The 24,222-nt window shown below is 39.7% G+C and overlaps 1 long non-coding RNA gene across 1 annotated transcript; it reads left to right on the forward strand.

Annotated features, from left to right (window-relative positions):
* Positions 1-23,836, forward strand: LOC121908959. The gene is made up of 3 exons (XR_006099332.1): positions 1-235; positions 6,754-6,805; positions 21,429-23,836. It is a non-coding gene; the product is annotated as an uncharacterized LOC121908959 (long non-coding RNA).
* The last annotated feature ends 386 nt before the right edge of the window (positions 23,837-24,222 follow it).

The raw sequence follows: 24,222 nt of genomic DNA on the forward strand, positions 1-24,222 counted from the left end.
CTCACGCACACAAACACGCACACACACATTCCTCCAGTGACTGTCGCTAGTCATCCTCTTGCTTCCAGAAAAGGACTTGCTTTTGGATTTAGCTGCCGGTGCCTCCGGTCGACCATAATGTGAAGAGCTACTGTAAGCGGGCTTTAAACCGCGTAGGTTATTGATCGAACGCGTGACGGACTCAGGATTCAACAGTTTAATAATACGACCGCTGCCTGACGAATGACTCACACCGGTAAGACGCACTGCCGGCGATCAAACATCTAATTGAATGTGTGTTTTTTGTTATGTGACAGTCACCGTTAATGGTCGTATGCTTCACATTCACTTTGCTCTCAGCTGCATTAAGCTTCAACAGCAGCACTATGTGCCGTTCTCTGCGCGTGGGGAGATTCATGCTGCTGTCGCCTTTCAGATTTCTGCTATTTAATGTGGCCTTGCTGATTTTCCAAGTGCAACGTAGCGTAATGCTCCATTAAATGTGGCATCAAATCTTTTAAAGAATCCTTAAAAATGAATCAAAGATTTGGTTAATACACAACGCGCCATTTATTTCAACATAAATCCAAGTTCCTGGATTGACTGACACGCTGACGGCTCGCTACCGCCCAGCTAGCGAGCGTTTTTATGGGGACAAGAAGCAATGTTGTAATGAAGGTGCAGTGGCACTAAGTACGGCGAAATTAAGAGAGTTCCTTAAAGGATGTCTTGAATCACAAAGGGGTTCTTGGCAGTAATAAGAACCACACCATAAATATTCGGAAATGTGATGTGACTATCACACTATGTCATACAAGCAGCATAACGGGGGTCCCCAACACATGCTTTAACACCTCCATGATGCTGTCGGCTTGAATGTGCATACGCAGACCAGACACCACTAGCACAGCTGGATGGAGGGTTGCTATGGAGGGAAGGCACAAAATAATGTGTATGTATGTATGTATGTATGTATGTATGTATGTGTGTGTGTGTGTGTGTGTGTGTGTGTGTGTGTGTGTGTGTATGTAATAAACGACTTGTTAGAGGTGGTTAACAGTATTTTTTCAGTGATGCTCAAATTAATTTGTAGCCCATTGGTATTTATTACAATGATATTGATAAAGGAGCTTCATAGTCAGTGGTGGAAGAAGTACTCAGATCCTTTACTTAAGTAAAAGTAGCCTACATAAGGATTATCAGCTTGATGTAATTGAAGTATTGCAGTAAAAGTAGTGGTTTGGTTGGTCCCTCTGACTGATATAGCCTATCATTATGATTATATGTGACATCATTAAATTATTAATACTGAAGCGTCAGTGTTAGATCAGCATGTTACTGTTGTAGCTGCTGGAGGTGGAGCTAGTTTACACTACTTTATATACAGTTAGTTTAGCCCAGTGGTTCCCAACCTAGGGGCCGGGCCCCTCCAAAGGGTCACCAGTATTGGATCATTTGAACATTTTTTGAAATGAAAGCATGTGAGAAGTTTATAGGAAAAAATCACTATCTGGTGGAGTGATTACCAACTCATAGACATCTGAAATGTGACCCCAACTACACACTGCTTTTTGTTAAACGTCAAAAGCCCAAAAGGTTGGAAATTGTTGAAATTGCTTGTTAAATTGCTTATATTATCCATTGTTTCAATTGCCCCTGGACAAGTTGAGTTTTATAAAATGCTTTTTTTCCAGCGCTTGAAGGTTTGTCAATTAAATGATTAGTTCATCTTCACACAGTCTAACACTTTTGATAGTTAACTGTTTAAATTATTTATCATCAAAAATGGCAAAGGATATTTGGTTCCAGCTTCTTCCAGCTGTCCAACTTTTTATGTGAGGATTTGATGGTTGTCTCTGTTTTAAATGTTGGCTGCATGTTTGCACTAACTCGTGGGGCATTGTTTGTTGGTGGGAGTGAGAGATCATGTGCTGCTAACTACATTCAGTCCCGGCACCGGGGGAAAGTAACTGGCTGCCCCCCACCCCCACCCCACCCCCAGCACCATGATGACCCAACTATTGCCCTGTCCAACCTGCATAAACATCAGTCACACTTGATTTACATACAATAATGCATCAACAATCACTCATGACTGCAGTTTAATGTTATGACTGTTGCGGCTCCAAATACAAGTCATGTAATTATTACAAGCCCATAGTGAAGCATACATAATACAATACAGAAATTGTGTCATCAAACGGTACAGGCTGGCTTACTGTAGGCCATCTCTCACACATACATCACGCAAATGCACGCTTTTGCGCCTGGCAAAGTCCTTGATTAGTGCAGTAAAGTCCAGGGCTCTAACAATGTCACTTTCCAATCACATCAAACTTAAGGCGAGCATGATTCTGTTTTAATATAACATTTTAATTTAATGTTTTTATTGTTAACTGGCCGGCATGCTCAGCTAACCGCTTTCAAGCTTCCCGCTCCGGCGTCAAATGCTGTTGTTAAAAACTCTGAGTATCAGTTAGTTAGTGCCGGGAACTGAAGCTCAGAGGGTTAAACAAGCTTCTCAGAAACAGAAAGAGATGACTGAACCATTAAAAAATAGTGAAAATAAAAGTGTAAAGGTGAAAAATAGCATAGCAGCTCTTGCTGACAACAAAACAAACATTACCGTTTCAGTTTCCGCTTAGGAGCAGCAGAGATACTAAACATGAGGAGATGTCTCATTTTCCTCTAAATCCAGACACCACAAACGGACAAAAAAAAAACAAATGAGGCAGGAGTCGCCCTGTGTTTTTTTTTTTTCCTCTGAGCCTTGTGGGCCCTTTTACTTTGTTGGGTAAGCCTGTGCATTAAAATGGTGTTAATGCTGATTTCTCCTGGGAGGGCCAAATTGTTTTGAGTGTCTGTCCAGTGGGAGGGATATCAGATGAAGAAAGCTTGACCTGACTTTTTCACAAGATTGCTACCTCAGTTCATACAAGTGATTATAACCCTGTATCTGTGGGGATAACCCTAAAAATCAAAGGTAGTTAGCTCTGGGCTAAGGGTAGGTCCAGTATCCCAGTAGTATCCCATATGGGACCTTGTATATGTGTGAAAGGACCAGGGCTAAAGGCAGTGTAAGTTCTGGGTTAATGGGGGTCATAACCCAGGGCTAAGTGTGGTGGAAAAGCCCCGTTATTGTTTTTGCTACAGAGTCAAGCACTTTTGCACTTTTTTTTTTTTTTTTTTGCCCCACATACACTCATCTCGTCTCTTTCATAACATTTGTGTCATTTGTCATTTAAATATAGGTGAATTTTACAGCTTGTTTCCTTACAGCTTTGGCTTGTTTTCAGTCGTCATGAATTTATTTCCTTCGTGGCAGAAAAACACGTTACACGAGCTTTCAGAACACTTTTAGGGCTGACTGACTCTAACACACTCACTATAAACAGACTTTAAGACACTCACTGGCCTAGCAACATTAATGCTACAAACAACACATAATGCAACACTGTGCAGTAGAGACGTCGGAAGACGCTTTGGACTCATTTTCACTTCAGAAAAACATGTTACAAGAGCCTTACAAGCCCTACGAGAGAAAAAAAAAGTTAAACTGGACTAACAAACACTTCTAGGGCTGACTGACGCTAACACACTCACTATAATCATACTTTAAGACACTGGCTAGCCTACACTGGTACTTTATCCATTCAAAAAGAATATCTGATGTTGTGAACACATAATTGTCTATCCGTTAGTGGAGTGAGTATGCAGATTAACCTATAGACTGACATGTGTAACCGGTCAAAAATATTCTTGGCAGTTAACCGATTAACGGTGAGCTGAGACAGTGGTGAGTTGAACTGTTTAGGCATATGGATAGAAGGTACAAGGGTTCTGTTTAAACTTGTTTTGTCCCGTACCAAGAGCGGAAAATTATTTTTAGTAGGCTTGGGCAGTATCTATTTTTTCATACCTTTATACCTTCCTGACATTTCACTGGGGTATCTGATTTATGACGGTATTTGTGTGTTAAATAAAAACAAAACAAAACAAAAACCATAAAAGCTGAGCTGCTGGTGATAGAAGTTGTTGTAGCATGTGTGACATTGTCTAGCCTACAATGCTATGTGTCTAATGTGCAACTAACCTGCTTAAGCTGAAATAATACCTTCCACGTATGCAAGGGTACACGTGATGTAAATTTTGTCATCAAAGCCGTCACAATACTGTTTTCCTGTAGACGCCGATCTATTGTGCATGTGTGGAATGTGTCCTCCAAGCAGGCTCCAGAAAGTTACTACGCATCCATGGTGTCTGCAGCTGTTTGTGTACGTGTCTGGTCAGGAGTATATCTGTGGCTTCAGACAAGTCTTGCTGGGTTTAAATACTTAGAATAATGAATAGATAGGAAATAAGCACCCTTCTTCCATAGATTTTTTCCCTGCAGTGATTTAGGGTGGCTCAACAGCGCAGTATGTGGGCGCAGGGCCAGCCCAATGGCATAGGCCACATAGGTGGTCGCTTAGGGCACCAAATGAGGTGGGGGGCGCCAAATGAGTGGAAATTGGGTTTTTTGGAAATACAGTGGAAACTGTTTATAGTGATCACCTCCAAATGGGTCAAATTGATCACTATAAGCAGATGATTATTATAACCAATTTTTTTTCTTTTTCTCAATTTCTCATGCAGATTACCATCTAATTGACATTTGTATATTTATTACATGAATATAATGTAATGAAACAACTTCTCTATTTACTGAATTTTATTGACTGATTGAAAATACAGAACAGCTGTTTAAATGCTTGTTGTTTCGCTGCTGCATCTCGTTGGCTTGTTTTTGGCAGTTTGTCATAGGCTTCAAGGAGACTATGGTTTGTATTGAGAGAAAATGACTCCCTTTTCTTTTTCCCATCATGATTGCAATGTGCACATGTCACCAACGTCAGGTAACCTGCTGGCAGCAGACGGTTGTGTGTTGTGCATTTAGGTTGCAGGATTAGGGGCCACAGGGGTGCTGCAGTGACAAAGTTGAACCACAATCAACTTTTGGAGAAACGCAACCTGTAATGCTGTACAACCCTGACATGAGGGAAGACAAAAACATTGCTAGGAAGAGGGGAGGACACCTCCACACAACGCCTGATAATGGCACCGCAGCCACTAAATACAGATCATATGTGTACTATGGGAGTGAGGTAAAATATTTTGATAATTGATTAGTTGTTTGGAGTCAATCTTTAAGAAATAAAGGGCCAAATTCTTTGATTACAGCTTCTCTATTGTGAATATTTTCTGATTTCTTTAGGCCTCTTTGATAGTAAACTGAGTATCTCTGAATTGTGGACTTTCAATAAGGAGAGATCAATTGAAAATGAATAGCAATATTTATTGTAAATTGCAACACACATTTTGGTGATTAGACTCGTCAATGTGGGTCGTAAACCCTTATGAAGATAGGAGATAGGACAGGATCCCTCCTGGAGTCTAGACACTGGTGGTGGTGGAATGAGCCAGATGTTAGATGGATTTTTAGTTGGGTCTCTCTGGACAACATGGAGGACATGGTTGTGACAGGGAGGGGGTGGGTTTGCAGAATTGCAACAATATTTAAAGAGTAGCACTAACAGCCTGATTAGCTTGAGGAATGTGGGTAGAAAGATGACTGGGTCAGGTATGGAGACGTCAGAGCTGGAAATGAGAGGATTTTGACAGCGTGGGGAAGTGGGAGTGACAGAAAAATAGAACAGAAGGAAATAGCAATGTTCACCCATGAAGGCAGAGTGTAATGATGGAGATCTCTTCATGCCAAATCTTCATTTTTCACCATTTTCTGACATTTTATAGACCACCTAACTAATTGATTAATCGAGAAAAAAATCAACAGATTAACTGATAATGAAAAAAATTGTTAGTTGCAGCCCAAATTTGATGGCATTCTTTTCATTCTATTTAATTCAGACTTGTGCCATGCTGAAAGTGTTACAGAAATGTTACAGGTCTGACCTATTCAGATTGCCGCTGTGACTTGCAGGTGAAGGTGACTGGGGTGCTTTAGACATGAGATCAAAATGTAAAATTACCTTCATATTTATGTAAAAAGGTGTGTTAAAGGGGCATTTGTTTCTCTCTCTCTCTAACCTGGTTTGAGTTGACATTTGTCCTTGTCAGTACCGTTTCTTGGAAGACATGTGAGCCTAAGCAGTTATCCCCACATGTCCATGTTTTCCTCATCTCAGCTGCACCAGACTCATAGTCACAACCAATAGTCCCTTCTTGCTCTCCTGGCAGTTGGCATGTCTCTAGTTTTAGTTGTTGCAGTCACTGCTTTGCAGCGATGATGCAATCCCTCATGCCACAAAATGGCCAGAGGCAGTAAATATTTGTAATAAAGAGCTATTTCTTAGCATTTTCAAGCTTCTCTAGGCTTTGGTAACACTTCCTGTTATCCATGCTCATGTTGAGATAAATTTCTCTTTTCTGAAAAGAATAAAAAAAAAAAAAGTTTATCTTAAAATCGTCAGGGACATTAGTTAATTTGCATAAACCTATTGCTGTGTATGTCTGACACCCCTACTTCCAAAATATTTCTGTCTGTGTGCTTCACCTAAACTTTATGTCATGGGGTAAAACATGCAAAAGGTACAAACCCCAAATATTTTCCACCCCTGGATACTCTCACATCATGCACAGACAATACATATTAATGAATAACTCACTTACACTTACGTAAGTGGTATCAAATGCAAATGCTGAATGTTGGCATTGACAGACCTACTTGTCCTACATCCTGCCTATGTCTTTGATGTTATGTGTTTCATTCCACAGTTGACCTCAAGAGCAGTACATGAGTCATGACTTCATGAAAATAGATGATCAGGTAAAGAGACACCCCACCACCACCACCACTGATGTCATGCTTTTAAAGGCAATTTCATGAAGGAGACAGTTCAGAGGATATGGCTGTGCTGATGAATCTGCTCCATGTTTAAGCTTTTGGTTGCTTTTTGTAGTGCAGTTTGAGAGAACAGTTTGTCTCTGACCTTCATCAGACTATTTAAATACATTAGCTAGTTGATGAGTCACTCATGGTGTCAGAGAGAGTTTCTGTTGGTACTTTCACAGCTCTTGGATTTGATGTGCTGCCTAGACAACACATCTTATGTGAACACAATGAATGGCTTTACACTTATGACGTGATAGGTTCTGAACAGCCTGTTACTCCTCCACTGTTAGTTCAATGTACAAAGCTCACTGAATTCAGGGAAATATTTTGTCATGGAGCTTTTTGTTCTAATTTGCACTTTACTTCAACCTGGCTCCTATTTCACTCATGAAACTTCCTGGTAAACCTTTTTATAACACCCATGTCTTGCAACAAGATGTATATGTATGTATGTTGAACTAATGGACAGTACCTTCTGCAGGGTTGCCATGCATCATTCCAAATTTGGAATGTTATGGATAGTTATGTTTTCCAGTATCAGTACTGATTTCTAATTCTAAAAAAGCAGAAAAATAAGAGAAAAGTTAAAAGTATGTATTTTTCACGAGAATGAACCACAAGATGAGGGTCAAATGTTGGTTAATGAGTCAGAGAGTTTTGAATAGGCTGCTTTTAGTTCTGTTGTAAAACACTCAGAATGCCCCCAAGTGTTGTGGTTTACACGAGGCATCCCAGGTTGCATGACCATTGTGTTAGATGGCTTGCTTATCCACTAGAGCAACAGAGTTAAACACAGGATGACTAATGTACCTGAACTAGAGCTAGATTATTTCATTAATCAATTTAATCAATGAACAGACAATTAATCTGCAGGTATTTGGATAAGTAATGATTTGAGTAACTTATCAAGCAGAAATACAAATGTTTGCTTGTTTGGGTTGTAGACAGCGTTTGAAATTAACAGGGAGCAAAGGAAAAATGCCCCAAGAAATCTCAGAATGAAAAAAAAATTGGCCCCAAGATTTACGTATAGTATATTTACCAGTTTAGACCAATATCCTAATCCTACATTAAGCCATGGTTTTATCTTCGTTCAATTCATTTAATTTCCATTTCTGTCTCTAACACACACTCACACGAACAGCGCTGTTCCTCACACTACGCTGCTGTAAAGATACCTGGCAGAGGCCAGGCAATCCTGCACCTGCAGTGAAGTTGGCTGCTGAGATGGACTGGTACCTCATTAAAAAAGTTCCAACTGTTACCATAGAAATCAACCTAAATCCTGGGCTGTCATGAACCCCCCCCCCCCAGCAGATAAGATGGCAAAGAAAGTTGCTGCTTCTACAGTTGAAAAAATGGAAAAAAGACTGGCTTGGTGTTGAAGAGGTGAATAACACCTGGGCCACACAGCCTACCTCATTATAAAATGTATTTATATTTAGTTTAGACAGTAAAAGGTTAAGAAACATGTGCTCAATTGTGAAAAATAAATAAATAATATGTGAGATGACAGCTGCTTTCTTTCTGATGGGGATGGTTGGGTCTGGCTCGGGTCAGCCACATACACCCCTCACACAGGATGGTTTTTTTTTATGGATTATATTGATTATTCCGCCAGTTAAACCCTCGCTGTCACCTCTGCAAGTGAAGAAAATCCCCCCAGACGACACCAAGTTCCCCAAACAAGTCAAACACACTCTGACAAACAAACCTACAAACCAACTGTCAGGCAGGGGTGTCACCAGAGATTTATGGTTGGGGGGGGGGGGGGGGGGGGGGGGGGGGGGATTTTTTTTTTAAAATGGCCCCAAAATGTCTGTCTGTCATGATTTGTTGTGACAATAGATGTAAAATCAACACAATAGATCTGTCTCTTCAAAATTTGTATTTGGCACAGGTCTAATATGACTTAAATGCTTTCCATCCACTTACAACAGGCACAGATCAAGCAAAGGTATGGAAGTCAAGGAATGCCATCTCCTCTCTCTTAGATATGTTGCAGGTCCTAAGTATGTTATTTATACACAGACTGATGTTTGATGTGTGAACCTCTAAACTAAAAATGGCTAGTTTAGGCAAGTTTATGCCTAGTATGACTAATAGGCCTATGTCATAAAATTCAGGGTAACACTTTATAATACAGCTCACATTTTACGGGGTAACTTCCCATCACTTACCATGTAATTTCCAGGAACTTAGGGTGTAACTTCCTTGTATGAATCCGTACACATAAAAAACTTACCAGTTCTTACTGATACTTAAATGTAGGTACAGCGGAAGAAAACAAAACAACAAGAAACAAGGGAGTAACAACTGAGATTTTAAAGTGTAACTTCCCGACATTTACCATGTAACTTCCTGGAACTTATGGTGTAGCTTCCTCGTATGAATCAGTACGTTACATATGTATATGTGTACTAAAATTAATTGTTTTTGCTCATGGCAGTCATGACAATCATTTTTTTATGCATGTGTGTTTGACAGGCAAGCTTCACCCACACTCCAGAGATTTATTATGCTTATGTCTTCTACTTCATTGTATGAATTTGAATAGAAAAAGTCGAAAATTAGCTCCTAGCAGGCATGTTGGTCCAGCACTGCAGCAGCTCATAACAGGAAAACTTAACCTCTCTCAAGTGCACAGCTATGGAAGGCTTGTATTGTCATCGGAAGATGAAAAAATAACAATATAGTAATATAATAATGTACATATCTTTAATTACACCATAATAAGGTACGCAGGAATTTATGAAAAATGATTTTATTCTTTAATTAATAATAATTAACATCCCACAAATGCATGTTCCTTACAAATGTGGCACCATTTAAAAGGGAAATGAACAGGCTTTCCAACGGTATAAGATTTATTGCCAAGAAGCATTGTTACAACAAAGAAATAATCTACCAAACACAAATTTCCTTAGTTTTTGTGCTATGTTTAAGTTTGGGCACTGCTCAGGAGGTGTTACTAAATCCAAGACCCAGGTACTTTCAGGGATTGCCAGCAGTGCTGTTGAACATGATTAGTCAAGATTAGAGATTAAGCAACGTCTGTCTGGCAGAAATGGTCACCTATCAATGTTTACCTAATTTATGTGCACTTGTTTCATTTCAGCTCAGTGTTAGACTCTTCTGCGTTTTGTTGTCAGTTATGGCTGCTCTGAGTTTCTCTGCTCTCCTCTGTTTCACCTCAGGTGGGGCTGCCCCACCACACACACGGAGCTCAGCGGAGCAGAGGAGAGACAGTGAGGTAGTCAAGTTGATGACAACACTTGTTATGTTACTGTTACTCTGTTGGTTAACTTGGCTTTCTTTTGAGCCACTTTGTTTGAGACAATCACTGTCTCTCTCCATCTCCATCCATCTGGCACTGTAGGCTAGTTGTGAGGGACGGTGGCCCGCTTCAGTCAGTTACAGATTTTTGGCACCATCTGTTGTTTGACCAATAAAATGTGTTTAACCTTTACACACTGTTCGGGTCAAATTTGACCCATTTTGACATTTGAAAAGCAGTAAAGACACCCTAAATGCCATTCTTTAAACCTTAAATTGTATGACTTTTCCTAAAGTGGCCCAGAATATACAAAAATGGAAATATTTTAAAATTATTAATTTATGTGCAGCTGATAAAAATATTTATATATGTATAAAATGGCATATCTGTGTATTTCTGTCATTGGGATAGGGCTCAAAGGGCACCTTGACACTTTCACAAGAAGTGCACGTGTTCCCTTGCGACACTTGCCAGGGTTTCCACCTGGGTGGACGTCATCCCACAAAATATTCTGGTTTTTGCCCTTATTCTGAAAAAGACAATATTCCTACTAAGCTGTTTACATGACTAATGAAAATGAATATTCCACTAATATTCCCGTTTACCTCCAGAGGGTTTTCAGGATTACTCCAGTGGGAACAGGAATCACAAAATCTCTGGGGGAGGTGAAGTAAACCAGCGCAGTGAAAAACATTAATGAACTGCTGCTTGATATTTATAAGTGATATTGATATGACTGATAAATTTATAGTTACAGGCACATCCAGTACCTAGGTTGTCCCATGATGTTTACTACACTGCTGAATGTTTGTACAACACGTCACCGTCAGTCCATGGCTGCATGTCAGGATAATAACCATTCCCCTCCATCCCTGGCGTGGAGAAGGTGCGCTCTGCTTTTCCAGGCCACCCTGAACAACTCTCCACTCTTCTCTCATTCCTTTCATCTATCTGCCTTCCTGCTCCAGCATATGTCATTTTGCCTGTGCATGGGTGTGTTACACAACCTGCTCATCATACATCTCTATCCCAGCCTAGCAAACTGCTGGCTAGTTGGTTTGTTTACAACGCACAGAGCTGACCGTAAATAGGCAAGAGGCTGCATATCGCAAACTGCGGTGAAAACCCCAACTGAGATGCATATTTTCTGTATATATATGTTCAAAGAATGCTCCTAAAACCCAAATGTCTTAATCGGAAAATGCTTCATTGGGAATCAGGCCTAATTCAGAATATCCAAACAGAATATGCTGTTTACATGACCTGTATCAGATTTAAAATATTTTCATATTCAGTATAATAGTTGAATATTAGTGTGCATGTAAACATAGTCAGTGTGACTGTTATTGAAGCGGTAAAGCATATCCTTCAACATAATCTATCTCCTGACAACAGACAGAATTGTACGATGCATGTTAAAATGCAGTTCCCACTATTCTTCAGTCCCCTTCAATCATGCAGTGAACTTGGGCTGTATTTCTTGTATTATTGTGCTGAAGAGACTCCCTGACTGCTCTCTCTCTCTGTACCCACCTCCCCTGTGCTACCCATGTCTTAACTTAGTGGGAGTATTTTGATGTACTGTGATAAATTATACATAACCTCTAGCTGTGCGGTCCAGCAGAAGCATTCTTGCATTTTATATTACTGCCACACTGAAGCCCAGAATCTCTCTGAGCTGCTTTCGATTTCTGCTGCCCTGCTCTCTGCCACACCGGGGGTTCCATCCTTCATTTGCCCTGCTGTCCTCACTGCTTAACAGGGTTAGAGGAAAATTCTTAAGGAAATACTGTATCAAAGCTACATGGCTTCACCCATACAATTTATGTTTGACTGTGATGTTGGGACTTGCCTTCATCCCCAACCGAGCCAATGGACAAAGCCTAATATTCTGTAATTTTACACAAGCTGTTAAGCACCATATACATACATTAGTATTACTTTGGGAAATAAGTATAGTCTTAAATATAGCATATCTGTCAATTGTTGATTCTTAATCTGATGTTTTTTTCATTGAGACGAACATTAGCACGGCCCTCCTATTCATTTACATGAGGCTGCTGTGTCAGCAGAGTAGAGGCGCTGACAAAGAGGCTCTGACAAAAAAATGGAATCTTTCTCATCTTTTGCTGTAGGCTAATGTAATCATCGGACAAGGTGCTGTGCCAATGAAATACATGCAAATGCACATTTTTGGTAGATTACTTTGTAATGTGAACAATCATTGTGACAAAAGATGAAATTATTGTTACTGTGAGAACCCATCTTAATAGATCAAGAAAGCAAAATTACAGAAATACAGCATGGAAAAACAGGATGACAAAATTATAGATTTATAACATGGATGAAGACTCTGATCAGTAGGATGTAGGATGGAAGCAAATACCAGATGCCGCCATAAACAGATAGGACCTTAGCCATGTGACCTCCATCACCATGGAGACCTTGGAAGAGGACAGATCACACATACACGCAGGGGAAACTCCCATCAAACCGTTCACACACACAGAAGGAGCAGAGATAAGAAACTACTCAGCTGATGGTCCAGCAAAGAGACGCCTGAGTGAAAAGAGAGGACAAGGAGGAGAAAATAAGGAGAGAGAGAGAGAGAGAAAACAGGTAAGGAGAAGAGAGAGAGAGAAAGACAGAGAGTGCAGGGCTCCTGCGGATTCTTTAAGTCTGAAATTTGATTTTCAGAATTTAAGGTAAATAAATAAATATAAAATAAATGAATAAAACATTTAAACTTTAACATTTAAATTCAACATAAATGCTGAATGAACATTAATTTCTGTTCTTTATAAACATATAAAAAACACTGTCTTGATTTGATTACCGTTTTCTGCTTAATGCTTAATGCCAACAACGTCATACTGCTATGCAAAGGTGAAGCCAAAATATCTCCTTTCTGGAAGCAGCCATCTTGCTTGTGTGATGTCATTTGGAGCCAGAGTTTGCGTCCTTGGCCGTCTGGCCGCCTGATGGTTTGAGAGCGGCTGTCACAGCTGTCAATCATGACGTCACACTCACTTTTTATATTGTCAAATAACTAATTAAAAACAAACTTATCAGAAAATGAACACTTGGACAAACCTCAGCATGATACAAACTACCTAAAATAACAGAAATCATCTTTGGGAAAAATTTATTTGATGTACTTGATGTAATTTTTTTTGGGATGGGTCATGTCCCAGGATTTATGATCTATACTGCAGCCAGCCACCAGGGGGCGATCCAGATGTTTTGGCCTCTTTTTGGGGAGCTCTCATGATGTCCATATTTATATACAGTCAGTGTGCTAGACTGGACCAGTGCAGCCAGCAATGGCTAAATTTGTGCTAATGGCTCTATGTAGATATGTGTCCTACGAGTGTTGTGGTGCTACAAATAGATGAAAACAGGAAGAGGTTGGGTAAAGCCGGTGCTTAAACTACTGCAGTGTTTCCCCTCATTTGGTAATACAAACATTAAACCTAATGTAATACAGTACTTCCACCATTGAGTAGAATAAAGTGGCTAGAGGTCTCAGCTTCTCTCACAATAATCAACAATCATATTGACAGTGTGAGAAATACAATCAGGGACAGCCTCCTTGCGTGAGCTTTTGATTGGCTACTAAACCATTGACTCATGAATCCCAATGTTTCATTGTTTTGTTTTGTTTTGTTTTTTTAACATCCATTGTATTAGGAGGATTACTGTGCATTGCATGGCTGGAACAGCACCCTTTAGGAAAGAGAATAGAAACATAGATTTATTGCTGCGGTTAATTTCATCCTGAAGAACTTAATTTGTAGTTATAACAAAATGCTTAAAAAGAAAAAAACTAGTTCATATGCTCAAATATTTAATAGTAATTTATTAAGCTTGCAAACTCCTAAGTAAATGTGTGGCTGGTGGGGTGTGGCACATGCGCCCTCTATTGGCCGGCCACCCCTGCTTCATGTTATGATCTTGTAGCATGAATAACATTATGTTGACAATTCAAGAGCAGATAATCAGAATGTTCTCCATTTGTGTTAAATTCAGTTGAACTGTTTAGTTAGGCTTTAATTGTGTGTGCAGTTTGCTTTTATTTTAATTAAGCAGATGCTTTATGGCAATTGATAAGATCAAACATTTCAGTAGAAGTGAGCATATCTCACAGGGAACACTCTAAAGTGTTTTAGTTTGATAGTTAATGGTGTGATATCAGCGTTTTTACTTAATCTCTTTATTTAGTTATCTATTTTGAGGCAGTAATGGGATGCAATGGTATCCATATGTATGAAGTGTGTTATAGATAACAGAAGGATGTCTTCTGAACTTCAGAGCCCTGACCGCCTGTTAAACCTCCATTATGTCCTCTACTGCTCTCTTTGATCACTTATACTGTGTTTTAATGAAGTTAAATTCACAGTATTCTTGTTTTCATTTACACATTTGTCTGTTTCTCTTGTCAAACAAGAATTGATGAAGAAATAGCCCAGTAATTTAATAGCAGGACAAATGTCATCCAAACTGCTGCACCACAGTAATCAAATCATTTTATAATCCGACATAGTCTGACAAAATCAACACATACAGATTAACGACAACAGCTGTGTGATATATCCAAATTTAAAATGAAGTTGTCTTAACATCATGTTTAAGGACTTCCATGACTTGGCACTGTGTTAACAGTGTTCTAATAGATCTTTGACTAAATGTCTACAACCTTGTATGTAACAGATTATGATTATATAGCCAACCCCTGTATGACATGAGATAAGCAAGACAATTGGCAAGCTGCTGTGGGACTCCTCACTTCATCAGAATAGAGTGGTGATGAGGGAGGGCATTTGCCCCTTCTGGTGGCAGAAAAGAGAACAGCATGTTTGATTTTATGAGGCTGGAGCAGGGAGGATACTTCGTGCTTACTGCAGCTACCAAACCGTAAAAAGGCGGAAATTTTTAAGTGCTCCCAGCCACCAGTACTTGTGTTTTGTTGTATATAGTATATATTGTGTTTTTTAAAGTGTCCTACATAGCACCTGGATAATTGTAATTACTGTATTACCTAATGCATTTTCTCAAAAGCTTACTTTCTAGGTGTATGTGTGTCTGTGTGCACAAATGAGTGGTGCAGGATGGACAATGAGCTAATCTTGTTTTGAACTGTATTATTGGAAAAATGCCTACTATAGAAAGTGGGGCAGAGTGAATCGTGGGGATAGCCCAGCCAGATGGAATCACACTGATGGATGATAGTGTATTCTGTGTGTGTGTGTGTGTGTGTGTGTGTGTGTGTGTGTGTGTGTGTGTGTGTGTGTGTGTGTGTGTGTGTGTGTGAGAGAGAGAGATAGAGAGAGAGAGAGAGGATTTCCCCATTTGCCAGCCAGTGCTTGTGTTCTGACCTCAGAAAAGAGGAGTATCCCATCTGAAGAGCAGCCTGTCACAATGACTAACAGTATTGTGAATCCATGAATCAAGCATATAAGAAGCATATAACAATAACCATACTAAAACCAGCTGAATTAACCAACAGTCAACAGGAAATGAGTTACTGTAAGGAAATAGTATTCATATGTACATGAGATGAGGAGGACATTTTTAGGAGAATGAGAGTGTATAATACTGTTTGTGTAGACTGTTTAACTGAGCTCCACTGCACCTGAGTGAGGGACTTTTGATCCCAAGGGAGGACTGAGCCAGCATCACAGAGATGAGGAACAGGGAGGCTCAGGATTTTCCTCTGGGACACATTTGCTGTTCGTGTGTGTGTGTGTGTGTGTGTGTGTGTGTGTGTACACCATGGATTAAAGCAGACAGACCGAAAGGAATTACTGTACATTTGAGGATCAGTTTAATCAATTTGGAAGGAGTAATAATAAATTGCTTAATACAGTTAATTAAGCCATCTACACTGTACTTATACCAGGCTGAATGTCACTCACATTGACATTCATCTGTCACATTGTATGGTATATGTTCTAAAGACTTGGATTTCAATTCCAGTTTTCAGGGGTACGGAGAGAGTACATTTAGAGATTTCATTTTTCATGTCAGGAAATAATCAATCTTAATTTAGTTTGTAAGGCAACTGGGATCCAGGAATTCAGCACTGGACAGCTCCAGTGACTGTGTTTCAACAGACAGAATTTATACAGACAAACAGACAGCTTATATACTGTATATGTATGATTCAAATTCACCACCGCTCATTCATCTGACAGACACTCCAGGTAGCAATGCAACTAGCTGGCAATGTAGCACAGCCCTGCGGTGGACAGATCATCAGGTCATGTGTCCCCCACATCTTGCTGTTTTACTCCAAATATCAACACAATAATCTCCAAATAGCTCACTTTTTACCGGAAACACACAAACCTAGCAACACGACATAAACCTCACCCTATATGGCATTAAAATCACAAGATTGTTGAGATCATAAAAATATTGGTTGGGACAATACACTAGCACCTCTCACCTTGACATTGGTAGGGACATGTCCCTGCTGTCCATACCCAAATCTACACCTATGGTCTCCTGTGCGACCCAACACAGTATTACACTATCTCCAGTAGAAGCCAGTAATGCCAATAGACACTTCAAAAACTGACCCAGAAGCACATGATAGAAGCAGTTCATAAATGTTAAAGACTCCCTCCAGACATGTTTTAAGATGTATATAAAATAACACTCTACTTTGAATAATAATTTGTGTCTGGTATAGTTTTTCCACAAAAAAGTTCAATTATCTTGTTAAAATCTTAAAATGACATCTCCTTCTTCTCCGTCATTAAAAATTTTAGAATCTGTGAATATGCAAATCTACCTATAAAGGAAGGAATCTCTGTATGTCTGTCTGTATGTGTGTCCTTGTATCTCGACAACTGTTCATCTGATCGACTGCACACTTGGCAGGTGTATTGCTGAAGGCCCAAGGATGTGCAGTGTTGAGTGTGAAGTTGTTTGGATGATTGGTTCTTGAGAAATTTATAAAAGTACCTCATAAACAGCGTTGCTTCTGCTTCTTCTTCTGCCCGTGGAGTCAATGAATGGACAGCTGCCACTCTGCCATTACAACCCACCTTGTGGTCGGAGGTGGGATTACATCCATAGTGATAATGACTTGAAAAGGTTAAAGAGACCAAAGCTCTACTATTGAACTGTGTACTGTGAATGAAACTTTCAAGACTTACTGCAGGATATCTCAGACACGTTTTGAATGGACACTGCAGTTAATCTCTCTGCACTATATCTCTCTATGTAAAGCAAGGAATCTTGGTCTGTCTGTCTGTCTGTATGTATATATGTTTGTCCTTCGCATATCTCGAGAACCATTCATCTGATCTACTTCATGCCTGGCAGGTGGATTGCTGGGGAATCGAGGAAGTGCAATGTAAATGTGTGAAGTTGTTTGGATGAACAGTTCTCTAGAAAATATATAAAAGATACCTCATATATAATGTTGATTTGCTTCTCTTTCTGCCCATGGACTCAATGAGTGGAAATATGGACAGCACCACTCTGCACTAGCAACCCACATTGTGGTCAGAGATGCGGTTACATCCGTAGTGTTTATGACTTGAAAAAGTTTAAGAGACTTAAGCTCTACTATTGAACTGTGTACTGTGAACAAAACTCGGCATATACGTTCAAGACATAGTGCAGGATGTCTCAGGCATGTTTTGAATGGGCACTACAGTTCATCTGATCAACTTCAGCTCAACTCAAAATTGTAGTCTCCAGATATTCTGCATGTGAGGCATTTAGGGAGCTTCAGTAAATTGTAACGTCTACCGATTACCTGCTTGTGAGGCATTTAGGGGACAAGAAACTGTTCTCTCCAGGTATTGAGAAATTGGCCCGTTCAGTCGATTGACTTCACACTCAGCGGGTGTATTGCTGGGGACCCAAGGAAGTGCAGTGTCGAGTGTGAAGTTGTTTGGACATGCGACACATTTAATAAACTTTGAATAAACAAGCGAACAGTGAGCCACTCAACTCCATGTCTGAGTGCAGTGGGGGCTGTTTGATATAAGCTCCATCACATCACAGCGGGATGGGGCTTCTGGGCTCTAACTTGCTGAGCAGGACAAAGGCACGCATCCTGCTCAGTGAAACTGGTCGAGAGAGAAGAACAAGCGGACACAGGAGAAAAAAACAGAGGCAGAGGCGGTAAAACTAGCCAACAGGAGGACAGGTTTAATTGGCAGCAAAAAAACTGCTTCTACAGTTCAACCTCAGTTTAGTCTCACTGGTTAAGTTTCTGTCTGGATTTGAACCATTTAATTTATTAATTCCTTATCATTTTAATTGAAACGTTTGTCAATTGATACATACATATGTGGTTCTCAAGAAATAATAAGCAATAGGCCTGTTCTGAAACGTTTTGAATGGGCACTGCACTAGTATATTTAATTTCTAAAGTTTTCCTGTTCTACACAAGATGTCTCCTACTTCACTGTAAAGTCCATTCTCAGTGTATGTGCACTGTAGGCTTCAAGTTTCCACATCACACTTCTGTAAGTTGAATAGGATTGGCTTCCAAACTATTTGTGATGACATGGATCATGCTTGTAGACCCATCACTTAAAATTGGATTTTCAATGAGCACAGAGAAACTTTTCACTTTTAGCAGATGAATGTGAAAACAAACTCTGCACATACATCATTCCGTACAGTGAAGCTCAAACATCCAATTGTAGGAACATGAAGAAAAACACATTTTTGAGTGGTGGGGAACTTTAAGGTTTTTTAGCCTGTATAAGAGCAGAGTATCCCCATATGTTGACATTTGTGGTCTAAATGTTTCTGACATCCAGTGTAAACAGACAGAGAGAAAATGTTAATGTTGTCAGGAGCTGTCAGAGCTGACAGAGTTGAAAGATTCTGCTTGATTCTGCTTTCTCAGCACACAGCACACTAACACTTCTCAGAGGACATGTTGGATTGACAGTCAGCTCTCAGGGTAATTACAGGACACTCAGAAACAATCTCACAGATTCTCAAAATAAATAATTATACAGAAACTACACAAACACTGACTGCTGCATCTTAAGTCCTTCTGCATCTGGTAGAAGACTTTTTGTTTGTGAAGGGGTAGTGAAGATGACTTGCTTATTTGTCAGGAGGCAGAATGCAGCTTTTCCACATGAGCTGGCATGGTGAGCTGCTGCATAAGTGCTGTAGAGTCTGTGCTTGCCTACAGTGTTGACACATTGTGTAACTTCGGATACAATTACAGAGCTGTGCATGACTGCCATGTGGCTGGGGATAATGAGAGCATGGAGCTTCGGGAGGAACCGATCCAGCAAAGAGTTTGAGCTGCAGAGAGAGAGAAACACAAGCTCACTATGTTTTACCCTATGTGTTTGAACATAAAACATGTTTAGTGACTTTTAGAGGCTTATTTCACACAGTCAAGAAAATGTCCCAAACTGAGATGCCTTGTATTCATCCAACTCAAGTTCTGGTGTAGAGTAAGACCACTGCAGTTTTCCCACAGTGTGTTATAGTAGGGGCTATTAAATTCTCATTCTTGCACACATCAGTAATTTATGTCACCATTGGGATCAGAATTTTTTTTCTGCATGCAACCTCAACAAGACTTGAACTGGATTTAGAATTGAATGCAAAATCTCCTAAGGACATTGAGTTTCTACACTATGAAGCAGCAAATAACTTCCAGTCCCTGAATGTAAAGTCTTTAAGTAGTAAAGTGGAATGATGGAGATTTTGATTACAATAGGTACTGGAGAGTTTTTTCACTTCCATACCAAGAGCTGTGAAATCTCCCTGGAAACAGACCTTTTGTGTTTGAAGCAGCAGGTCACAAGAACAAATCAATATTTCCTTGGAAGCAACTGCATCCTATCACAAATAGCTTTAGTTGTGACAAGGGTTGAATTCCAGTAGCCAGTTCCACTTTGGATCCGGTTCCCAGTCGACAGAATTTTATTAGATAAGCTCTGATACTAACGAATCTCTTATCAAAGCTTTTATCTCACCTTACTCTTTGTTATTAGCAAAGAGAAAACAGTTAGCTTCTCATTTTCAGCCAACAGTCACTGTCTAAAATGTCAAACATCAGCAGCAAATTAGATTAGATTTAGATGTAACTGCTAAAATAAAAAGTTTGTCTGTTCTCTGGTCAATTCAATAATCTCCCAGTCATATCAGATCAACATTTGAATCTGATCAGCTCCATAGCTCTGAATCAGTGGCTTGTGAAATATAGGAAGCTACAGAGTAGGTATAGGTTGTGAACATTAATTAGGCTGCCAATAAAAACTGACATCAATAGACATATTTGAGTTGTAGTTATTTTAATCTTTGTTCCTTTAGTCTTACTTGCAAGTGTTGAAAGATATACTTAATAAGATTCAAGAAGGGATTACAAAGGTTTAAGATTTGGTAAGTGGATTCAATATTTGATTTGAATGGGATAAAATGGTCTAAATCCCCATCCCTAGCAGTGACTCTGTGTAGTGTGAAGTTCACGTGCCTGCAAAACTTTTAATGGGAGGATATATTTCGAAACAGTTAACTGAAATGTTTCTTTATTTTATGTCTTCACTTGTTTCCTGTGCCTGCTGTCTTTAACTGTAAAGCAGTTTGAGCTGCATCTATTCTTTGAAAGTCGCTATGCTTTATAATTAAGGTTGAGTACTTGCAAAGCTCTAGGACATCCTTCAACCATGTGATTTTCACAGATTGACTCATACCTATGCAACCCCAATAGATCAACAATTACGGGGTCTCCTGTTGGAGCAGATCTTCCATGACTTTAACCTCCCCTGCGAATAATGCAAGTGTGTGTGTGTGTGTGTGTGTGTGTGTGTGTGTGTGTGTGTGTGTGTGTGTGTGTGTGTGTGTGTGTGTGCACACTAATGAAGGATGTATACAGAGCTTTGATCTCTGTGAGATTCCCCCTGGTAGTGTACAGGATAAATGTCGGTAGCTTGGGCTGTATTATTAATAAGATGAGGCTTGATCCAAATAGCTTAAGGACTAATTACAGAAAAAAGGACAAGTTAAAAAGAAAAGGATCAAATTGATGCAGAACCAGACACAGGTGGATCTTCAGGGGGAAATGGAGGGCTGCCCCTTCTGTTTTCCAGCTCCTAAAACTGTAATTGTAAAACAATTTAATTTTGCACATGAGTCTGCACACAAATAGGCTGCATCCTCAAATGTCAGACTGGAAATATATTTTAGCCATGATCAAAATATCACTATACCACAAATATTAGCGTGCTACTACAATATAAAACTTTTTAACCAATAGATCCTTTCTCATCTTGACTACTGTAGGTAATGCAACTGGATTGACCCTTCTTGTGAAAACTGAGGAGGAAGGACAGAAAGGAAGATACCACCAGCTTTAGCAAGAAATGCTGCAGGCTGGCCAGGAGGAAGAGATGGAGGAGAGCAGAGTGAGAGGCAGGAGAAAGTGGAAGGAGAGACATAGGACAAAACTCACCGAGGGAGGATAGCAGGAAAAGAGAATAAGAGATGGACAGAAACAGAATGTGATGGGGAGAGATAAAGACTTAGAGACATATGGCTCATTTCTGCTTTCAGTTGGACCTTGTGGTCCAATCTATTCATATACATTCCAGTACAATAACAGTTAGTAAAATGGTAATTGGCTATTTTCTGTCATCATTTGCCTAAAGAAGTGTGGGGACCCACACCCACTGCCCTCCACTGCCACCCTGCTGCCTACCCTGCTACCCACCACCCTGCTGCCCACCACCCTGCTGTCCACCACCCTGCTGCCCACCCTGTGATCCCTGCCATTGATCAGAGATAGTCTTTTATTCAACGTTTCTTCCTTGTCAAAGCATGGCACCTACATCACCGACAATGCAAATTGACAAACAGACAGTTCGATTAGTAGTAGCTAGTGTAGCCTGGAGCTGCTAGCCTCCAGCAGAGATGAGGAGCGAGCTACAGAGGTCTGGTAACCTCACTGCTTTCTAACTCCACACCCCCAGATTTTTTTACTTTTCAAACTTGTAATCTTCAACCCCAACTGCCACTGACTCAAAGTTTATTTATTTAGCACATTTCATACACAAGGAAATTAAAAGTGCTTTACATAATACAAAAGAATATAAGAACAATGAAAATAAAAGCAAGAATAAAACAGGCAAGTAAAATCAATAGAACAGTAAAATGCATAAAATTGCACCTTTAACATTTAATTAAAAGCCATGGCAAACAGATGTGTCTTCAATTTAGATTTAAAAGTAGACGCATTGTCTCACGTCTTAGATCTTCAGGTAGTTTGTGAGTGAGAAGCTAAATGCAGTTTTACCATGTTTAGTGCTAACTTTAGGAACCAGAGGCAGCTATTTAGAACCTGAACTGATCCTGAACCTTAGATTTATGGACAAGGAGTAATACTTTAAAGGCAATTCTTTGACACACTGGCAACCAGTGTAGTGATTTGAGGTCTGGTGTAATATGCTCTGATTTTTTTTGTGTTTGTTAGGACTCTAGCAGCGGTGTTCAACTGGATCTACTTTTTTACAGAGACCTGAGAAAAGTCCATCACAGTAGTCTAGTCTGCTGGAGACAAGAGCAACAGTTTCTCCAAATGTTGTTTGTCTTAAGATGTTGGAATGCTGTTTTGTGACAGATTTAATGTGACTGCTGAAATTTAGGTCTGAATCTAAGACAACACAGAGGTGTCTAACCTGGTTTTTATTCTGGAGAGAGAGGCTTCTTATGTGAGCACAGACTTTAAGTCTCTCTTCTTCTGGTTTTATCCTTTTTGGTGCATCCAGTTACTGATTTGCTCAATGCACTGTTTCAGGTGATCTATTTGGCCAATCTGGGATAATGGGAGCATGTAGAGATTAAATAACCAACACAAACAACAGGAACATTTTTTGTATGCACTTCTGGCCTTCAGGATAAAAGCTGAGAATGTCACCAATATCTAGGCTCGAATCAGGGTCAGTAACACTTTAAGCTTATTAAATGAAATGAAAATGATGTTTAGACATAATTTCACAGAATGTGTATGTATGTGACACTGAAGTTACACATGATGGCAAATGCAGATTCCCATATTTTGGTTAAAAAAAAACAAAAACAAAATGGGTAACAATCAACCGATATTCATTTTTTATCAGAAACACATAACATAAACAAACAATTTGAAAGAATACCTTATACTGAGTTGCTTAAGAGTTCTTAGCAAGATATCTACTGAGCAGGACATTGCACAGTTGAAAAAGGAACTTGTTTTATTGTCAAAAACATAACTCTATAAGCAACTGCAACAGTAAAGTTCTCTGGAATTGTTACTACGGCTGTTATTGTTGTTGTTATAACTGGCAAATAAGCAAGAGTTCCTCATATTTAGACAAAAACAAATTATATAATAGGCAGTAAACAGATACAGTGACTGAGAGTAAATGCCGCTGCAGAAACAAGAGAGGGAGGCTTTCACTGTCATTTACTTCTCTCAGTGTGCACACATTTATTTCTAGTGTTTTTCCCCTGGCTGAATAATTCCTTTTCATATTACCAGTTCTAGCCAGCTGTTTTTGGCAGTGATGATCAACTTCAAGATATACTTTCTTTGTTCCCATAGGAAAACTTGTTTTGGACTCTGCACTGGAGTTCCACACAATAAATTAACAGCACAGAGGAACAACACAGGCAATAAGAACACAGAACAAAAAAACAGTGGCACACACTGTGAAAAAAAACAATCATAAAATACAGATAAAACATAAGCCAGGACCATAAAAAACATAAAACCACACAAGAAATTGATTATTCAAGAAAATAATTGACGGATTAATCGATAATGAAAATAATCATTAGTTGCATCAAGCCTGTATTAAGACCTCCCTTTGTTAATCTTATCTTAGTCTGCATGTTCACCCTGTGACTGTGACGGTGTCCTGCAGGTTCTCCCACAGTGCAAAGACATACAGGTGAACTGGCAGCACTACATTGCCTGTATATGTGAATGTGAGAGTGGCTGTCTGTCTATGTCTCAGCCCTGTGATAGACTGGCAACCTGTCCAGGTTTACCTCAATAGACTCCAGACTCCTGTGACCCTGCAATGGAGAAGCTGGTACA

The sequence above is a fragment of the Thunnus maccoyii genome, chromosome 12 (genome assembly GCF_910596095.1).
Source record: "Thunnus maccoyii chromosome 12, fThuMac1.1, whole genome shotgun sequence".
Classification (NCBI taxonomy): Eukaryota; Metazoa; Chordata; class Actinopteri; order Scombriformes; family Scombridae; genus Thunnus; species Thunnus maccoyii.